We start from the raw sequence: 8,586 nt of genomic DNA, 5'->3' as shown, positions 1-8,586 counted from the left end.
ACTCAAAACAAGGTCATTACAGTTTTTTTTACAAATGCTAGGACACGTTTCTCAATACTTAGGTCACTTTTGCAAAACTCCTCACACGGTGAGCACAACAGAAGTCTATGTGGGCTAAACTGAGGATCAGTTATCATTGTTTTGGCACAAAATGCATTCAATGACTACATCTCTCAAATTTCATGAATTATCTTCTCACTCAGACACAACTGCCAAAATCTTTGTACGTACAGGACATTTTGCATGTACTTACATACTGTTTTCAAAACTGTTAAACTTATGGTCAAAACAATAACACAATGCAAAACTGAATAAGACAGCAAAATTCAACAGCAATTTTTTATTGAAACATATTTTACAGTTTCACTCGATTGGTTTGGCTTATTTCTTGAAACCGAGATGACATTCTCAAAACCATAAGGTCATTTGGCCAAACAGTCTTACAGTCCTGCCCAACATTATAGCTCACTAGCAAAATCAAATATCTTTCCCCAAACTCTTCATCCATGCTTCAAAAGCAGATTCCTTTCCCATATAAAAGGTCAGTACAGTCAAAATAGCACAGATCCTTCTCAATTGCCTTGGCACATGTGCATTCATTTAGTGCTTTTGTCAAAATAACCTGGATGGTTTAGCACAACACCATGGGTCCCCTGCAAAAGCTCATCTCTCCCAAAAGAGTTTATCCATGTGTCAAAACTAAATATCCTTCTCATAAATAGTCAATGCCCCCAAAATGCATTATACCTTTGGCATTGTTTAAGCACTGCAAGTCAAAATGCTTAGAAGTTTTGTCACTGAGGCACAGGTCTAGCAACAGAATACCACTATGAATAAAACTAAAGGATTTTACAGTAAAATCAGCCTCCAATAAACCAATCATACTCAAGGAAACTGTAAACATTTTTATTCGTACAAAGAAATGTTAACATTAGAGAACATACTGTGAAAAGAAAACATATACAGGATTCTGTAAATGTGAACAGTTATAAACAAACAAAAAACCAAAACAAACTCAAGCCTACCATACTGTAAATAAATTTTCAGAACTATAGTACAGTAATATTTTCAGTGGTCGCCATTGTCACCCTCTCTTTCCTGGCCACCATCCTCATCCCCCTGGCCATCGACGCGCTGCTCTCTGTCAGGCCATAAATTCTCATCCACATCGCAACGGATATTTTCTCTTGCGATGCAGCAAGGGAAGAAACGGCGTGAATGTCTCACCATCCCCTACATTGATCCACTGTGATGTCCTCACATGCAGCATCCATTGCATGCAGCAGGGCCCTCTGGTCTTGAGCCTGATGCTCATACACCCTCCACCTCCAAGCTGAAAAAAACTCCTCAATTGGATTTAGGAAAGGAGAGTAAGGTGGAAGAAACTCCATTAGCATCCGGGGATGGGTGGTGAACCAGGTTCTGATGCGTGGGCCGCGGTGGAAGTTCACATTATCCCACACAATGACATAATGTGGTAGCTGAGGTCCTTCTTCACCTCTCTCATTTTCTGGGATCAGATCAGCATAAAGGTGGTCCAAAAAATTGAGGAGCTTTTGTGTATTGTAGGGCCCTAAACTGGGAATGTGTGTGGCCACACCTCTTTCTGATATAGCGGCACACATTGTTATATTTGCTCCTCGCTGGCCTGGGACATCCACAGTGGCTTGGTGGCCAATGATGTTACGGCCACGCCTTCGACCTTTGGCCAGGTTGAAGCCAGCTTCATCAATGAACACCAGGATGTGAGGGTTTCGTTGCCTTCTAATGTCATTATTCTCTACAATAGAATAGAAATAAATCTAATCAGTCAAGTAGAGACAGATACTGCAGGGAGGATCTAAAGTACTGTAAAAACAGGGAGTGGAAAACTGAAGACAATTTCTAGGCAAAATGCTCTAGTCACACAAAGCTGGATTCTGAAGGTAAAAAGGATAACGCAAAACAAAAAAACAGTGGTAACCATGTCTTACTGTAATAGTGTTACAATGATAGACAACCAGTAGTTGACTTACATGCACATACTGGTACTCTGTCACAGTTTCTCTCAAATGGTACCCTGTAAATCTGTTTCATGGTCATCTGATGTTTCTTCAATACCCGGTCTATTGTGGAGATGCTGATAGAGTTTATATTTTGGAACATTACATTGTCTAGCAGGATTGCATTACGAATCTGTCTCAGTGTGATGGCATTATTTGCAATTACCATGTTGCATATTTCTTGTTCTTGTTGTTCATTTAGAAGTTTTCTTCTGCCACCCACTTGAGGCTGTCGTCCAAACCTAGACATACAAGTCAAAGGTCAACACTGTAAATTTGTTACAAAATGAGTTACCAATGTAATTGTACTGCTGTTTTATGGTACTAAAAGTGTGATGCACTGCACAGTGACTGGAATACTATTCACAGTATTTTCTCCATTTTTTTTTCTTTGTCATTTTTATAGTATCATATAACATCACATGAAGATATTACAGTACTCTAGGCCTACACACACACCAACACTGAATAGTTCAATAGCATAGTTCTGTACCTGTTTGCCCTGCGAAAGGTTTGGATGATGGAGGAGACTGTAGACCGAGGCACATTAGGCTGCACTCGGCGACCTGCCTCTGCCATTGTGAGGCGATGGTTTATAACGTGGTCAATAAGGGTGGCCCAGATTTCATCTGGGACATCATGGTGCCTCCGTGCTCCTCGGCCTCTTCCCCCTATTCCTCCACGCATTCTCACTCCTCCTCTTCCTCGAGCAGGAAGTTGCTGTTGTACTTGGCGAGGTGCTTCCATGTTCACACTGCAAATGAAACTGGCCCCGGGCCAAGCTCTGTCTATATACTTTTGGCAGCAGTCATAATCACAACACCTGTCAGGTATCTAAACAACCTGTTTGATTGGTCATCTGAGATGTGGGAAACTGCTCCTTCGTTAGTTCTAATTTCACCTGATTGATTGTCAAGTACTGTCATAACTTTATCAAATGTTCCAAGATATTCTTTCATGGTATTATATCTTTGACTACTTTTGACAGTTGAACAGACAATTGTGCATATGATGACTTACACAATGAAACCATGCTGATATGTTTTGGAGTGAGAAACCATTTCACTGAAAAATCAACTAATCAGTTTAGATCGCCAAGATCTATTTATTTGGAAAATGTGCTAAATGTGGGCTCATTGTGCTAACTGTAGCTACTTGTACATAATCATTTGAAAAGAAGCACAGAGTCACTTGAGACATGTACTAAAGCATTTGCAATTTGATAAAACCAATGAGAAATGACATTCTGTTGTGAACAATTGCAAGGTGGTTTGGAGATTTGTCCATGTTATTTTGAGAACTTCATCTCGGTTTCAAGAAATGAGCCAAACCAATCGAAAAAAACTGTAAATCCAAAAATGCAGTTTAACCAGCCACAGCTGATTCTCATTGTAGATGAACATCTACACATGTGTTACTCCTTCAATTTCATTAGAAAAGGAGACAACTGCTGAATAGGTTTGTTTTGTGATGTAAACATGGACCCAGCCAGAAATGGAGAAGTGGCTGAAAGAGGAAGAAGAGTGGCTGGGAGGGGGCGAGGAATACGTATGCGTGGTGGAAGAAGAATAAGAGGAAGATCAAGAGCTGTAGTCTCAGATGAGATCAGAGCTACTGTAATTGATCATGTAGTAAATCATGGTCACTCAATGAGAGACGCTGGTCAGAGAGTGCAGCCAAATCTGCAGCGCTCTACAGTGACATCTATTGTTAGTTTTCCAGCAAACCAACAGGTAACTTGTATTCTGCAAGGGCATTTGCACATTTCAAAAGTAAATAAGCTTTTGTGTAATTGTTGTTGCATTTCTGCTTAGGACTCAACGGTTACCTCACACAGGAAGGAGAGGACGGATGTTCACTGATGTGCAGGAAACTGCCATTGTTGATATGGTCATCAGAAACAATGGGATAAAACTCACTGAAATTAGACACAGAGTCTTGGCAGACAACGTCACTTTCGCAAATATTCACAGTGTAAGCATAACAACAATTTCTAGAGTCCTGAAAAAACATCAGGTCAGGATGAAACAGTTGTACACTGTGCCTTTTGAGAGGAACTCTGAACATGTCAAGCAACTCACTGTGAACTGCAGGAATGTCTTAAAGACAAAGACCTGGATGGCCGCTAACTTTCTGCTTCTTAATTCAGATAAAACTGAGGTTATTGTACTCGGCCCTGAAAATCTTAGAAATATGGCATCTAACCAGATTCTTACTTTGGATGGCATTACCTTGGCCTCCAGTAACGCTGTGAGGAACCTTGGAGTCATTTTTGACCAGGATATGTCCTTCAACGCACATATTAAACAAATATGTAAGACTGCTTTCTTCCATTTGCGCAACATCTCTAAAATTAGAAATATCCTGTCTCAGAGTGACGCTGAAAAACTAGTTCATGCATTTATTACTTCCAGGCTGGACTACTGTAATTCATTATTATCAGGATGTCCTAAAAACTCGCTGAAAAGCCTTCAGTTACAGTTTTTTACAGACGCTAGGACACATTTCTCAATACTTAGGTCACGTTTGCAAAACTCCTCACACAGTGAGCACAACAGAAGTCTATGTGGGCTAAACTGAGGACCAGTTATCATTGTTTTGGCACAAAATGCATTCAATGACTACATCTCTCAAATTTCATGAATTATCTTCTCACTCAGACACAACAACTGCCAAAAATCTTTGTACGTACAGGACATTTTGCATGTGCTTACATACTGTTTTCAAAACTGTTAAACTTATGGCCAAAACAATAACACAATGCAAAACTTGAAAAGACAGCAAAATGCAACAGCAATATTTTATTGAAACATATTTTAAATCTAAAAATGCAGTTTAACCAGCCACAGCTGATTCTCTTTGTAGATGAACATCTACACAGGTGTTACTCCTTCAATTTTTCAACTCCTTCAATTCTGGCAGCCAGAAGATTATTTCCTAGGTGTTTTGCCCTAGATGACATAAGATGTGATGTGGATGAGAACCTGTGGCCAAATGGAGAAGGCCGAGTAGATTAGCATTACTATTGTATGTGTATCAGTGGATGGTGTGTATACAAATTCTTGTATTTTGGGATTACTTAGTGCAAAAAAATAAAAATACATAAACAAATATTAACAAATTCTGCATGATGTCTGATTCATTCCAGTAACATATATTGAAATTATAAACAGAGATGTGTCCTTGTTTTACACAAGAAAACACTGTGTAATGCTACATGTTGTTAGTGTTTTTTAGGTCATTGTTTTGTGGGTGATAAAGTGTGTTTGTCGGCTGTCAACCTTTGCTAGTGTTCTGGAAGAATGAGTTTATTTGAGACCTGAATGAAGTGTTTTGGTAGTTGTAGTGCATTTTGAATGTGAAATGAACTGCTTTGCCAAGCTGACGGTCAGTTAGGAGAATTGTGTGAAGAGTTTTGCAAAAGTGACCTAAGTATTGTGAAATGTGTCCTAGCGGCTGTAAAAAAAACTGTAATCCAAAATGCTGCAGCAAGAGTCCTGACAGGGACTAGAAAGAGAGAGCATATTTCTCCTGTTGTGGCTTCCCTTCATTGGCTTCCTGTTAAATCCAGAATTGAATTCAAAATCCTGCTCCTCACATACAAGGTCTTAAATAATCAGGGCCCATCTTATCTTACAGTTTTTTTACAGCCGCTAGGACACATTTCTCAATACTTAGGTCACTTTTGCAAAACTCTTCACACAATCCTCCTAACTGACCTTCAGCTTGGCAAAGCAGTTCATTTCACATTCAAAATGCACTACAACTACCAAAACACTTTATTCAGGTCTCAAATAAACTCATTCTTCCAGAACACTAGCAAAGGTTGACAGCCGACAAACACACTTTATCACCCACAAAACAATGACCTAAAAAACACTAACAACATGTAGCATTACACAGTGTTTTCTTGTGTAAACCAAGGACACATCTGTTTATAATTTCAATATATGTTACTGGAATGAATCAGACATCATGCAGAATTCGTTAATATTTGTTTATGTATTTTTATTGTTTTTGCACTAAGTAATCCCAAAATACAAGAATTTGTATACACACCATCCACTGATACACATACAATAGTAATGCTAATCTACTCGGCCTTCTCCATTTGGCCACAGGTTCTCATCCACATCACATCTTATGTCATCTAGGGCAAAACACCTAGGAAATAATCTTCTGGCTGCCAGAATTGAAGGAGTTGAAAAATTGAAGGAGTAACACCTGTTTAGATGTTCATCTACAATGAGAATCAGCTGTGGCTGGTTAAACTGCATTTTTAGATTTAAAATATGTTTCAATAAAATATTGCTGTTGCATTTTGCCGTCTTTTTAAGTTTTGCATTGTGTTATTGTTTTGGCCATAAGTTTAACAGTTTTGAAAACAGTATGTAAGCACATGCAAAATGTCCTGTACGTACAAAGATTTTTGGCAGTTGTTGTGTCTGAGTGAGAAAATAATTCATGAAATTTGAGAGATGTAGTCATTGAATGCATTTTGTGCCAAAACAATGATAACTGATCCTCAGTTTAGCCCACATAGACTTCTGTTGTGCTCACTGTGTGAGGAGTTTTGCAAAAGTGACCTAAGTATTGAGAAATGTGTCCTAGCGTCTGTAAATGTAACGGAGCGGAAAGGCTGATTTTATTTCCACAGTATCGTTTTTTAAAGGAAGGAAACCTTCCTCCAAACGGACAGAGCAGTGGAGCCGCCAAGGGAAAGCACACGATTAAAAATCTGTAGAATTAAAATATAATTTATTATATTTAAATAGTTAAAAATGTAAGATAAATTAAAACAACCTTGGCCAAGGGAAGACACAATAAAAATCAATAACACACAACATTAAAAGTCCAGTGGGATCCACCACAGCATAAAAGTCCCAGGGAGTTAAGAAATCCAGCGAAGTAAAAGGGAAATCCAGCGGAGTCCTCTCCTTCCTTTCCGCATTCGCGTCTTGATATGCTAGAGAAAGGGAGGAGCGGCAGTCACTATTCTTCCGGCAGTTTTTATTCGATAAAAGGGGATAAGTCAAAGACTTACCCCGGGTGGGCAGAGCTCTCAACTCCGCCCGCCGCTTCTTTAAAACTGCAAAGCCACACAGCCGTCCCGTGCCTTCCGCTGGTGCTGTCTCCGCTCTCCCCGCTGGTACTGTCACTCTCTGCACTGGTGCCCTGTGCGCTGATCCTCTGCGCGCTGGTGTTCTGTGCTCCGGTGCTGTCCGTCCTGCCGCGCGCTGGTGCCTCTGCGCGCTGGTCCTCCATTAGCCAACTCTAGCCGCCTTATATGTCACTCTGTAAATTATCTTAAAGCCTCACGTCAGGCCTCTCAGGCCCCATCTCTTAAGCCTCCGTGTCACTCCAGGCTCTCGTCCGTTCCCGTGACACTCATGGGTGCCTTCATGCTTCAGTCCTCTCTTGCCCCTCGGTCAACCGCTTCCTTTGGTCTGCCAGGCCCTCTTATTGGCCTCTCTGGGATCTCTCGCAGGTGTGAACAGTTTATTATCAGGTAGGGGCGGAGTCTTTCCAGGACAATTTGACAGTATAACGAAAACATGCAACAACATAACCACTGCACAAAACATGACCAATACATGCAATATAAAAACTAAGTAAATACACTTCATATTAAAATATTAAAAAGGTAAAACAACAAAACATGCAAAACTTAAATAACTTGTCCCTTTCCACCCCGTGACATCAAAAACTGTAATGGCCTTGTAGTACCATATCACCCTATTAGAGCACTTCGCTCTTGCTCTGCAGGCCTACTTGTTGTTCCTAGAGTATTTAAAAGTAGAATGGGAGGGAGAGCCTTCAGTTTTCAGGCCCCTCTTCTGTGGAACCAGCTTCAAGTTTGGATTCAGGAGACAGACACTATCTCTACTTTCAAGATTAGGCTTAAAACTTTCCTTTTTGCTAAAGCATATAGTTTGGGCTGGACCAGGTGACCCTGAATCCTCCATTAGTTATGCTGCAATAGACGTAGGCTGCCGGGGGATTCCCACGATGCATTGAGTTTTTCCTTTCCAGTCACCTTTCTCACTCACTCCGTGTTAATAGACCTCTCTGCATTGAATCATATCTGTTATTAACCTCTGTCTCTCTTCCACAGCATGTCTTTTATCCTGTCTTCCTTCTCTCACCCCAACCGGTCGCAGCAGATGGCCGCCCCTCCCTGAGCCTGGTTCTGCCGGAGGTTTCTTCCTGTTAAAAGGGAGTTTTTCCTTCCCACTGTTGCCAAAGTGCTTGCTCATAGGGGGTCATATGATTGTTGGGTTTTTCTCTGTATCTATGAAGTGCCTTGAGGCGACTTGTGTTGTGATTTGGCGCTATATAAATAAAATTGAATTGAATTGAACTCAGGAACCAGTATGTCCAGGTAAGATCACAATAAAATACAGATCTGTTTTTGAACAAAACCAAACAAACACAAAGACAATTTTTACAAATTTACTATTGTAACAGCTTATGTCGCCTTGTGGATTTATGTTAGAGAGTCATGGAGATTGAAGGCAGGCAAACACACCACATTTTCATCTTT

At 40.3% G+C, this 8,586-nt stretch overlaps 1 long non-coding RNA gene across 1 annotated transcript; it reads right to left on the bottom strand.

Annotated features, from left to right (window-relative positions):
* Nucleotides 1–885: 885 nt before the first annotated feature.
* LOC113027397 (uncharacterized) lies at nt 886–8,340 on the bottom strand. The gene is made up of 2 exons (XR_013910524.1): nt 2,016–8,340; nt 886–1,780 (listed from the first exon to the last, which is right to left on the bottom strand). It is a non-coding gene; the product is annotated as an uncharacterized LOC113027397 (long non-coding RNA).
* Nucleotides 8,341–8,586: the final 246 nt, after the last annotated feature.

Source organism: Astatotilapia calliptera, chromosome 7 (assembly GCF_964374335.1).
Source record: "Astatotilapia calliptera chromosome 7, fAstCal68.1, whole genome shotgun sequence".
NCBI lineage: Eukaryota > Metazoa > Chordata > Actinopteri > Cichliformes > Cichlidae > Astatotilapia > Astatotilapia calliptera.
This window is presented reverse-complemented; position numbering and strand designations above follow the sequence as displayed.